This window comes from Grampus griseus (assembly GCF_964374135.1).
Source record: "Grampus griseus genome assembly, chromosome: 11".
NCBI classification, from domain to species: Eukaryota; Metazoa; Chordata; class Mammalia; order Artiodactyla; family Delphinidae; genus Grampus; species Grampus griseus.
The window spans coordinates 4,902,807-4,915,262 of NC_139005.1; the positions used below are offsets into that span (position 1 = coordinate 4,902,807).

General features: G+C 44.6%; 1 long non-coding RNA gene across 1 annotated transcript; it reads left to right on the top strand.

The window, feature by feature from the left end:
• The first annotated feature begins 2,009 nt into the window (after positions 1-2,009).
• LOC309829822 lies at positions 2,010-11,628 on the top strand. Its single transcript, XR_014297434.1, has 4 exons — positions 2,010-2,167; positions 6,244-6,318; positions 7,244-7,279; positions 11,242-11,628. It is a non-coding gene; the product is annotated as an uncharacterized lncRNA (long non-coding RNA).
• The last annotated feature ends 828 nt before the right edge of the window (positions 11,629-12,456 follow it).

The following is a 12,456-nucleotide window of genomic DNA, read 5'->3' on the forward strand; positions in this document are numbered from 1 at the left end:
AGGGTGAGAAACGCCAATTCAGCTCCCGCCCTGGGAGGCCTGTGAAATCAAGTAGTCCAGTTCCAGGGAATCTAGCTGGAGGCAGTGTATATATTTTAAAAAATGACTTCTTAAGTCTCTTTTCAAGCCTTAAGCCTGGAGTTGTGGAATTCTGAGGAACACATTGGAGAGCAGACGGGGGCCGGGGGAGATGGATTTAGCTGCCCAGTTCATACGGAATGAAGTTGCTATGGCTTCTTCTAATGACATCAGGTGTCCAGACATGACAGCAATACATGGAGAGGAGTATTTATGTAAACAAAAGAAATATGAATAGAAGGGAGAGAGTAAACTAAATATAAACTCTCAGTTCAAAGTCACAGAGAGAACGGCCAGCGCTATTTTCGGAGGGGGGTGTGTAAGTGCACGGGGGGTTCTATTTATAGACAGAAGGTGGTATGTAACCTCTGATGGCGGCCGGCTGCTTTGGATGGTGGGCTGTCCAACTCACGCTGAAGTGGCCTATTGTCTGCTCGTCCCCACAGGGAAGAAAGCAAGAGAGAAAGAAAGGAGCAAGTACAGTTTTCGTCTCCTGCGCGCCTGCCTGTCTGTATGGTGTGCGTCTCATCTTCACGCCTCTGCCTCTGTCTTCTGCACCATCCCTTCCTACATCCTGTGCATCCTTGAAGGCTCAGCCAGGCAGTCTTCTGCACGAGGTCACCCTCAGGACCCCGATGCCCCCCAATGCATTGCAGCTGCTTTTTAAGACAATGGGCACGTGCACAGTTTACGTAGTTTTCTTTGGCCACTCTGCTTCCTCTCTGACTGTGCTGTGGGTTCGCTGAGGGCAAGGCTGGGCTTCCATTAGGAAGCCGAGCACATAGTAGATGCTCGAGTTTGATTTGTTTGCTCAGTGAATCACTGCTCCAAAGGACGTGTGAACTTGAATTCGTGTGCAGGAAAGGGATTTGTCAGACACAGGGAGACGGGGCCGAGCCTGAGGTCTCGTTCAGATGCAGGGGGATGACAGCGATTACCTGAAATCCCGCCCTGCCCCCTCAGGACTTTGCACATCTTTCAGGGAAGGTTTCAGGATGATTGGGTTATGAATTTGGCCCATAGTTCTCTGCTTCCATGTGATTGCATACGAAGGAGAATTACAGACAAGGAAGAAATTGCTGCTCTTTGGGGTCTTTTTTTTTTTTTTTTTTTTTTTTTTTTTTTTTTTTTGCGTGTTTCCCAGAAGAGGGCAGCATCTCCCTAAGATTTCTCTCATCCGGTGGTGCAGCCCTTCCTGGCAGTCTTAGAAGGAACAGTGGATTCATTGGTAGCAGAAAATGGTCTCAGGTCCCTCCATTCGGATTCACGGGGGAAGGGGATAGCCATGGGAGAAGGTGTGTGTTGGGGGGGTGGTTTGGGGGAGGTGGCCTGCTCCCTGGGGAACAAGCTTTTTCAGAAGGTCACTTGCCCACAGTGGCTTAAGAACACGGTCCCATCAGAAGGCATTAGTGGGTGTTTGGAAACCTGGCAGAGCTTTTGTGCCCCGAAGCCCAAAGGTGAGAGTGCAAGGTAGTAGGGAGAGGGCAGTCTGGCTGGAACCTTCTGCCAGGCCCATCCTCACCAGTCTGGGCACCGGGAGAGCACACAGTTGCTTCTAAGGCAGGACTTTGGTGGGCAGGTGGGTGACTCAGTCACTCTGCTAGTTAGAGCTAGGACAAGCCCTGGGATCTGCTAACATCTGTCCACCCCTCCCCCACCACTAGGAAGGGACAAGGTCAAAGGTAGTGTCTGAACTTCATTCCCACCAACACCGGTCCCACCGGTTCTCGCCAAAATTAGAGACATTGTAGGGCCCCGGGCCATTGACTTGCCTTCACTTTTCAGTAAACAACCAGGAAGGCAGATGGAGGAGGCCTCACGGGTGGAAATCGATGCTCGTGGACAGTTGCCTGATCTCTGGGTCAGGTGGTGAATGCGTCAGCCAGGCAGGGGCGCAGCAGGCCAGGGAGGGACTCCAGGGCGGGGTTCCTGGGGCTGTCTTCCTCTGTGCTCTCTTTTCTCTTCTGGATGTCTTTATCTGCGGTCGGCATGTTTGCTGGAAACCAAAGAGCGGCAGCTAGAAACGCCTTTCAAGTTTGGAACTGAAAGGATCTGAAATTGGTGGAGGGAGAGGATCAGGTGGGGTGAGGTAGGTGGCGTGGTCCCGTGTGCCTGAATGACCGCACTCAGCGACACCCTCCCGAACTAGCCCAGATTCCCTAACTCTGCTCTTGCTTCCTGGGCAATGGGGACTGACGTTAAGAAAGCCTTCAGTGTCGGAAGTGTCGTTCTCCCTCGGTGAAGCCCTGACCTCGCTTTAGCAGGAGACCAGCCTTACCGTGCGACACCCCAGGAAGCACGTTCACCCTGTATGCTGGGCAAGTGGACGAAGGCAAATGCCTCCTTCCCTTCCATGCCTCTGGCTGGAGACCTCTGTGCGTGCAGGGAAATCAGCACAGTTGCTTGCAAGCCTCAGAAGGCTAGCCTGTGCTCCCAGACTGCGCCTTGGTTTACATTTGCCTCTTCCGGCTCCTCCGGATCAGCATTCACTCTGCATTTCCTGGTCTTTGTGGTTCGTCAGCCCCTTAACGTTGCTTTAGCTTCACTGGCGTGTTGTTTGTGAGGATGATTTATGAGTTTGAAGCCTCCCAACCTCTGGCATGCTGGAACTGTTCCTTGAATGTGGCTCCGTTGTGAGCTGCTGTCATCACAACTTATATCAAAAGCATCTCTTGCCCCCAGGACATGACTGTTTTGAAAGCATTTCTGTCCTATGTTGCTTGTGCAGATATCTGGGAGAAAGCTTCTTCCATTTCTGTTCAGTTTGCGGAGAAGGGTTCTAGCGATGCCTCCGTCGTACAGTCTTCAGCCCTGAAGCTCTTACTGTCTAGGCTCTGGTCCCAGTTCCACTGCCAAGCTGCCGGGCAACCTTGGACAGGTCACTGCCATGTTTAACACCTCATCTCACCAGCTTCATATTTTATCTCTGGAAGCAGAAAGAAAATGAAGTTTTCTGCCAGTAGGCTGAGAAAAGTCGTTCCAAATACAAACTGAATAGGATCAGAGAATCAAGGAAGCACACGCTCAGGGAGGTTGGTGAGTCAGCAGAAAAATATTGCCATTTCGGGTGTCCATCTGCCTGTGTTTAACTCTTCATCTGAGGAAGGGGTGAAGTGTTGGAAAGTGTTGAATATTGGCAAAAATGGGAAATGAGATCAAAGCCTCGGATCTTTGGGACAGGACATACCACTGCTGGCCCTTGTGAGGACAGCTGCTCTGACAGCTGTGCCCTCCAGAATATGCTGTGGGCATCAGCCTGGCAGCAGGGTCCCTGGCTGTGCCTGATACCCAATAGGGATGCTGTAAATATCTGGGAAGTGAGTGGACAAGTGACTGTCCCTGGTTTGGGCTGGTGCCACTTAGAGGGCATCCAGAGTGCAGTGGAGGGCGGGGCTTGGGCAAGAGGGACATTCCTGCTGCTGGATCATGGTGAGAGTGACACTTCATGAGAGCCCAACCCTTTGGAAAGCCCTGTGCTTTAGTCCTGCGCTGACACCCCAACCCACGATGGAGAGCCAGCTCCAATGGCATGCAGAGATGCACGGAGTCAAAGAGGCAACCAGAGGGAAGGAAGGGACACAGCTTCTGCAAGTTGGTGCTGAACGAGACCCAAGACTCACGTTCAAGACAGCCCATAAACCCAGCACCAAGGAAAATTCTGCCTCTGCTTCTTTCTCTTCCATTGGACCCTCTTGGGCTGCCCTTTTTTTTTCTTTTTTTAAAACGTGCCTCAGAGAACTTTCTTTAGGGATAGTTGAACTATTTCCCCATTTTTATTTTATTTATTTTTAAAATGTATTTATTTTATTTATTTGGCTGCGTTGGGTCTTCGTTGCTGCATGTGGGCTTTCTCTAGTTGCAGTGAGCGGGGGCTACTCTTTGTTGGGGCATGGGCTTCAGTAGTTGTGGAGCACGGGCTTCAGTAGTTGTGGCTCGCGGGCTTAGTTGCTCCACGGCATGTGGGATCTTCCCGGACCAGGGCTCGAACCTGTGTCCCCTGCATTGGCAGGAGGATTCTTAACCACTGTGCCACCAGGGAAGTCCCTTGGGCTGCCCTTTTATGTCTTCATTTCCCTTGACCTAGGGAAAATTGACTTTTGCATGGAGTATAGAGCCCTATGAGTTTTAGCATATATAGAATCATGTAACTGCCACTATAATCAGGATACAGGACAATTCTACAACCCTAAAGACCTGCCTTATGCTACCCCATTGTAGGTTCTCTTTCCCCATGTCCGCAGCCTCTGGCAATCACTGACCTTTTCTCTATCACTGTAATTTTGTCTTTTGAGAATGTCATATAAATGAAATCACACAGGGTGTAACCTTCTGAAACTAGCTTCTTTCACTCAGCATAACGCCCTTGAGATCCACCCGAGTTGTGTGTGTATCCACACTTCTTCATTATTATTCTTTTTATGACTGAGTACCATTCCATCGTATGAATGGACCACTGTTTGGTTATCCATTCACCTGTTGAAGGGCTTTGGGGTTATTTCCAGTTTTGGGTGATTACGAATGGAGCTGCTATAAGTATGTATATACAGGTTTTTATGTGAATAGGAATTTTCATTTCTCTCTGTTAAATACCTAGAAGTGGGGTTACTAAGTCATAAGATATGTTTAACTCTATAGGAAACTGCTAACCTGTGTTCAAGAGTGGCTGTGATGTTTTGTATTCCCACCAGCAGAGTGTGAGAGCTCCAGTTCCTTTGCATTCTTGTCAGCACTTAATACTGTCAGCACTTTTTTATTGAGCCATTCTAATAGCACATGTTTTTAATTTGAGTTTCTCTTAATGGCTGTGATTTTGAACATCTCTTCATGTGTCTAGTTTCCATCCATATTTCCCTGTGGTGAAGTATTTCTTCAAACCTTTCCCGCATTTTTAAACTGGTTTGTTTTTTCTCCTTATAATTGAATTCTGAGAGTTCTCTCTATATTCTGAATATAAGTCCTTTATCAGAGTTATGTTTTTCAAATTTTTTCTCTTAATGTGCCTTTTCCTTCTTTTAACACTGAATTTCAAAGAACAGAAGTACTTAATTATGATAAAATCCAATTTCACAGTGTTTTATTTTAGGGGTCTGGCTTTGGTGTTTTATCTCAGAAATCCACGTCTAACCCAAGATTACAAAGGTTTTGTCCTATGTTTTCTTATAGAATTTTTAAGTTTTTAAGTTAATTTTTAAGGTTTTAAGTTTTACCTTTAGGTCTATTGATCCACTTTGAGTTGATTCTTATATGTGGTGTCAGCCATTGATTGAAGTTCGTTTTTTTGCATACGCATATCCAATTATTCCAGCACCATTTGTTAAAAGTACTAATCTTTCTCCATTGAATTGTCTTTGAAACTTGGTCAAAAATCATTTGATCATCCATGTGTGGGTTTATTTCTAAACTCTCTATTCCACTTCATTCATCTATTTGCCAATCACTAAAAATACCTCATTGTCTTGATTACTATAGCCTTATAAGAAGTTTTGAAATCAGGGAGTGTGAGCCCTCCAACTTGGTTCTCCTTTTTCATAGTTGTTTTGATTATTCTCATTCCTTTATCTTTACATATGAATTTTGAAATTAGCTTGTCAGTGTCTTAAAAAAAAAGGCTGTGCTGGGATTTTGATTGGCATTGTCATCTTTACTATTTGAGTCTGTCTTCCCATTTAAATCTTCTTTGATTTCTTCTATCTGCATTTTGTAGCATGCAGATCCTATCCATGCTTTGTTAGATTTATACCTAAATATGGTCGGGCTTTGGAGCTATTATAAATTATATATATGTAAATTATACACATATGTATACAGATAGATTTAATTTCAGTTTCCAATTGTTCATTGCTGGTATCTGGAAATATGATTTATTTTTGTGTGTTGACCTTGTATGCTGTGACCTTGCTAAGTTTGTGTATTAGTTCTAGAAATTTTTTGCAGGTTCCTTGGGATTTTCTACATAGGCAATTGTATAATCTGCAAATAGTGATAACTTTCTCCGTGTCCGATCTAGATAACTTTCTTTTCTTTTTCTTTATTGCACTAAGAATTCCTGTATGATGTTGAATAGAAGTGATGAGAATGGACATCTTTGCCTTGCTCCTGATCTTAGACCAGCAGCATTCTGTCTTTCGCCATTAAGTATAATGTTAGCTACCGGCTTTTTTGTAGATGTCCTGCATCAGGTGAGGACATTTCCTGCTATTCCTGGCTTGCTGAAACTTTGTCTTATGCATGGATATTGAGGTCTGTCAAATGCTTTTTCTGCATCCATTACTATTATTGTGTGGGTTTTTTTCCCTTTAGATATTAATATGATGTACTATATTGATTAATTTTGGATATTGAATTCCTGAGATAAGCCCTACTTTGTCATGGTGAATTGTTCTTTTTATACCCATGCTCATTTTTCACATTATTTTAGCTGATACACTCTCTGTGACCTTCCCAAAAGGTAAAGGTTTCTCATACCTTCCTGGGCATCAGTTTCTAAGATTATTGGACTGAGAGTTTCCTGAAGTCACATTTTAGAGGGAGGGGATGGTGTGATGTGCACATGGATAAACCAAGAAGTCCCTGTAATATAACAGGAATCTTTTGGATGAGGGACCAGAAGATCTCTGTCATTTCATGATTTCTGTACTATTCCTATTCATGCTTGGTGGAATCTTTTTTCCCCCATCTCATTCCCAAGACAGAAATTTTGTATGATTTTAAGTTCCAAATGACTAATCTAATAGACTAAAATCTCTACTCATTCATTTATTCAATAAATATTTATTGAGAGCCTATGACATATCAGGAGCTGTCAATGCTGGGGATGCTATTATAGGTAAAAATTTAGTTCCCACCTTCATGGGACTTATAGTTTGGTGGAGGAACCAGACGTGAATCAGACAGACACACAGATGCTAATAGGAGAGAGTGCTGGCATACCATTTTATGGTCGTATATCATTTTTCTACTTCAATGTCCTCAGCTAAGAATTATGTTATATTACAATTTCGTTATCTATCCTGATTTTTAAGACCATGTGTAGGCAAGCGGTTTAGCTCATGCTGGCTACGCATGATGTTAGGACTTCAACTTCTGGCTGAATTGATGATGAACAAAGGGAAAAATGATGACTCCATGAGAAAGACCCATTCATATGTTTCCTCTCCTCTTACAGAATGCCTTCAGTTGAGAGGATGCTCAAGAAGACAAGGTATCTTGAGAAACTGCAAGAAATGTTATGGGGAGAAGTGGGGAAGAAGAGAGGAAAGTTTTCAGGCTAGTTGGACTCTGGAAATTCCAGTCCCCGCCCCCCTTACTCAGTCTGGGACCCCAAGTTGCCAAGTGAAAGCAAGAAGTAGGAGGAGAGTGAGGCAGAAAATGCAGTGAAATGTAACTTGGAAAAGGAGAACTGTTGATGCATTCCTGGCATTCAACACAAATTAGAGGCCAACCTAAGTCACATAAGGATTTAGGTAGGAGGGTCTCTGAGCATCCGTGGGGGCAGTAGATATCTTGGATTTGGGGACTAGAAGCATTCCTAGAGATCTACTGGTCCAACCCCCTGATTTAAAAAATTAGGAAATTGAGACTCCAAGAGGGAGGTGACTTTACCTTAGAGTCATCTAGCAGGCTAGTAGCTGAAGTGGCTCTGAAACTTAGGACTGGGACTTCCAGAAGGGATCTCTCATCTCTTCCTCCTATTGATGGAGACTGAGATCCCAAACAGGGACAGGAACACAGAATCAGAGCAGCGTCATGGTCTCTAGACCCCAATGGAGAAAGGAGAAAGTTGGTAAACATAGCCATTCCTAATCCAAAGCTGGAAAGGTCAGATTACGTACTTACTGATAGTATAATGATTATAAGCAACGTTAACTGAGCACGTACGTGCCAGGCACTGTTCTACATGCTCAACTGCTTTAATCCCTTCAACAGCGCCATGAAGTAGGTGCCAGTGTTATTTCTGGTTTATAACTGTGAAAACTAAGGCGCAAGAGAGGTTAACGAAGCTGCTTAAGGTGGCACAGTCAATAAATGGCAAAAGTGGAATTAAATCTAGGTGATCTAAGTTCAGAGGCAGCCACTTAGCCATATGCTAAAATGTTTCAATGCAGACTGAACACCACTTAGGTGCTCCAGTCCTAATTCCTCACACAGAAAAGCATTCCACACCCGATGGAACCAGATTTATTGCCTCCTCCAGCCACCTGGTACCTGCGCATCAGAAAACTTGAGCATCCTGTCTCGAGGTGGGCCTCAGGACACAAAGCTTGTGTGCTGCCTTTGAAAGGAAAAAGTCTAGTGGTTCTAGAAACCACTCATGCTGAATAGAAAGCTGGCTGCTGACCCCAAGTACCAGTGTTCCCTTCTCCCACTTACTCTAGTGCTGTTGGCAGTGCGCCAGGGTCTATAAAGCACACTCACCCCCCATTCTTTTATAATTCTGTTCCACCATTGTTAGTCTTCTGGGTATTACCCAGTGCCCATAAAGCATATTAAATTAATTTCTGCTTCCTCACTTGACATTTATATTTGAGAAGCAACTCTGTGATGGGGCAGGGAGGTTGCCTGGAAAAATGCTAAATTAATATCCAGTTGAGAGACGGGTAGCAGCTTCTTTTGATTACATAAGATATGTGCCTCTTCAACTGTCTGATCATAACTGCCTACTGTCAGTTGGAACAGAAGCGAACTGCCCTCTCTAGGAATCAGATGATCTGATCAGAATCAGAAGACTTTCTTCAAAGAGGATAGACTCAGGGTTTTCCTCATGCTTTCTATACCCATGTCCCTGTTGAGTACTGATCAATACGGCAAGGAAGGTTCCTTCACATTCCCTTCAACAAAGACTTATGGAAAGTAGGAAGGAGGGCAGTCCAAGAGAGGGACCAATCACAGCATCCCTCACATCAATGTTTGCCATGTATTACGTTGTATTTCCCGAGCCACCTGCTTGATTTCATCTTGTAGAGATTGGTGTTGCCATTGTGTCCTCTTGAACTCACCCTGACTGCTAGGAATGGCCATGGGATAGTGTGGAGGTGGGCGAGATAGTGAGGCACACACTGGAACAGTCTCCCCAGAGAGTTGCCATAGCTGCGATACTTCCCATTTCCATTGTTTCCTTACATTTCAAAGTATTTTTACATGTGCTATTTACATATACATTCACCAGATGTTCACTGAATGTCTACTGTGTACCACGTCCATATCTCAGGGCAAACAGTTGGGATACAGTAGTAATAAATACAAACGAAAGAAGTTTGTCCTCATGAACTTACGTAGAGCAGAAGTTATCTCAAATGCTTCTCATTATGATGCGTCAGGGAGGCTGGACCAAGAGCTATGAGTCTCCTTTATGATTAAGATAAACCGAGGCTCAGAGAAGTTAAATGTCCTAATTAAGTGTACACAACTAGTTAGTGGCAGAGCCTGGAAAGCCCAGACCACCTAAATCCTTCGCTATTACTCTTTCCGGCATAATATTCTCTCTTGACTTGCACCATGAAGGCCCTGCTAGAACCTCATGAAGTCATTTTGGTCATCACCTTCCATTTCCTGTCCCCCATTCAAGCCTCTCGGCAGCACCACATGTCAAGAGAAGAGGGTTTTGCATGTTCCCACGGCACCCACCCATTCCAACAAATCACAGCCCCCTCTTCCTTGAAATTCTGTTGTGTCTTGAATTTAAACTCTTCATGCTACGAGCTCATTACTTCCCGTCTTCCTCCATTCTCCGTGGAAGTGAAGTGAGGCATCTTTGATGGACCTGAGGACAATCCCCAAAACTCCTCCTCTCTGGAGCCATTGACAGATGTCTACATCCAGCCCTGACTTGTTTTGTCTCAATTAATCAGCAAACTGTAGTGAGGGTTTAGTCATTTTCACCCCTATTTTAGTTCCTCTTATAGAGTTAAAATGACTGTTTTACCTATCAGACCAAAATTTAATGGCTAAAACAAGATTTAAGAAGCGATATCACCTATATGCGGAATCTAAATTTTAAAAAATGACACAAATGAAATTACTTACAAAACAGAAACAGGCACACAGACTTCAAGAACAAACTTTTGGTTACCAGGGGTAAAGGGTGGGTGGAGGGATAGACTGGGAGTTTGGGATTGACATGTACACACTGCTATATTTAATATAGATGACCAACAAGGACCTACTGTACAGCACAGGGAATTCTGCTCAATATTCTGTAATAACCTAAATGGGAAAAGAGTTTGAAAAAGAAGTAACTCTGGGACCAGTTGATAAGTTCACGGAGGGGGGATTTTTGTTGTTAGAATGAGGTTTTGGCAAGCTTCAGTCCAGCAAACAGTCTTTTAAAAAAGAAACTAGACCAAAAAAATGTTCAGAGGAGTTTTAACATAATAGAAAGAGATGAGAATTCAAGTCAAAACCAGAGTCAGTCTCAGCTCTGCTGTTTACTGTTTGTCTTGGGCTGATTGTTTAAAAGTCTCTGTGCATTTATCAAGTTCAGTTACTAAAAGGCAAAACAAATAATACCTGGAAGGGTTTTTATTCAAGAAAATGATAGTATTTGTAAAAGGGATTTCTCCACCATAGCATGCAAGGTAAACAGTAGCGATTGGAATGATGGTCACTATTGCTAGTTGTGGAACGGAATAGGGCTGCAGTATAAACTCATGGATTATTTTATCACAGTCTGTTTGCAGACTTCATTTTTGTCTTCCACCTCCAGAGTGCCGGAATAGCTTGCCTGTGGCCTCTCCTTTTCCCTCCCTAATATGGCAATGACACCTGGCCCATTTCTCATGCAGGAAAGTATTAAAGCTCTAGCAGGTATCTCCATGACAACAGAGATTGTTTTGTTTTCCCTGTATCCTCCGTACTGGGAACAGTCTCTTTCTTACAGCAGGCATCCAAAGATATGTATGGGAAGGATGAATATATCAGAACTTGCCTCAAGGCCCATGGGAGAAAGAGATCAGGAAGAACTTTGTGTAAAGAAAATGCAATGGTTGAGCCTTTGAATGGGGGGGAAGTGTTAATACTAACGTTACAGGAGACAAGGAAGGCTTTGTCCTGGCATGTGGGTATATGACTTGGGCTCTGAGGCAGACAACCTGTGATGTCTGCTAATCCCAAGGTCCCAACCTGTCCCAGGACTATCCCATAAGCTGAACATCCATGATCTTACAGATTCTGACATGCAGGAACTACAAGGGCTCTTGTCCTCCACGCTGACCTACCCTTGGCTTGTACGACGAGAAAACTGAGGTCGAGAGAGTCACCCAGAAGCAGAGCAGAGACTGGAATCCAAGCTCCGGATTTTTAGTGAAAAAGACCCCTTTTCCTTCCAGAGGAAACATTCCATCATTTGAAAACTAAATGCTGATTGTTTGCGCGTTACTTTGCCTTGTTCAAGTGTGGAGAGAAGAATTGGTTTCTTTCAAAGTTTAGTGGTGGTCTTGTTTATAGGGGAATGCTGGACAGCCGAAAGATTTTACCAAGAAATCGCTGGGTTTCCTAACGATCCCTTGGTAATATTACCGAGGCCATCTCCTCATCCAGCCCGTGTGTGTTTTTCCTTCCCTCTTGAAATTGTCAAACTGACATAATTAACTAAGCTGTTAGCTAAATAAATCACTGGATCCCAGCAAGAATTTTTACTGAGATATCATTGCCCCCGCACCACACTGCGTGAAGGACTGTCAACACCGCGTTGATAGATGTATGGCAAAGGATTCTGTTTGAGAGACAGCTCTCTCCTTCTCCCTGAGCATCGAACATGGCTGGCAGGCTACAGAACAGATGTCATGGAGCGTATGTGAGAAACCCACCAATTCCTTAGAGTATTTTGATCCCACAAGGTTCACAGAGTCTGAAGGCACATGGAATGCAGACTGATAGCCCAGGGGTGGACTCCAGTCCTCAAGGAGAAGCTGCGGTTACTCTGCAGTTCTTTTTTTGTAGAGAACTGTGCTCTGACACAGGGGATGCACTTACTAACCTCCAGAAGTCTCTGACATCCCTTGAGGTAGACAAACACACTGTTATTGCTTTACTTTTATTTTTAGGAATATTCATTTGCTAGCTCTTTAAGAGCAGGGCCCACTCCGTCTTTTTTTTTTTTTTTTTTTTTGCGGTACGCGGGCCTCTCACTGTTGTGGCCTCTCCCGTTGCGGAGCACAGGCTCTGGACGCGCAGGGTCAGCGGCCATGGCTCACGGGCCCAGCCGCTCCGCGGCGTGTGGGATCTTCCCGGACCGGGGCACGAACCCGCGTCCCCTGTATCGGCTGGCGGCCTCTCAACCACTGCGCCACCCGGGAAGCCCCCACTCCGTCTTTTGATCTATGTGGCTCATCGCAGAGCCATCTGGTAAATATGTGGCAGTGTTCGTCTTTTGCTTTCCAT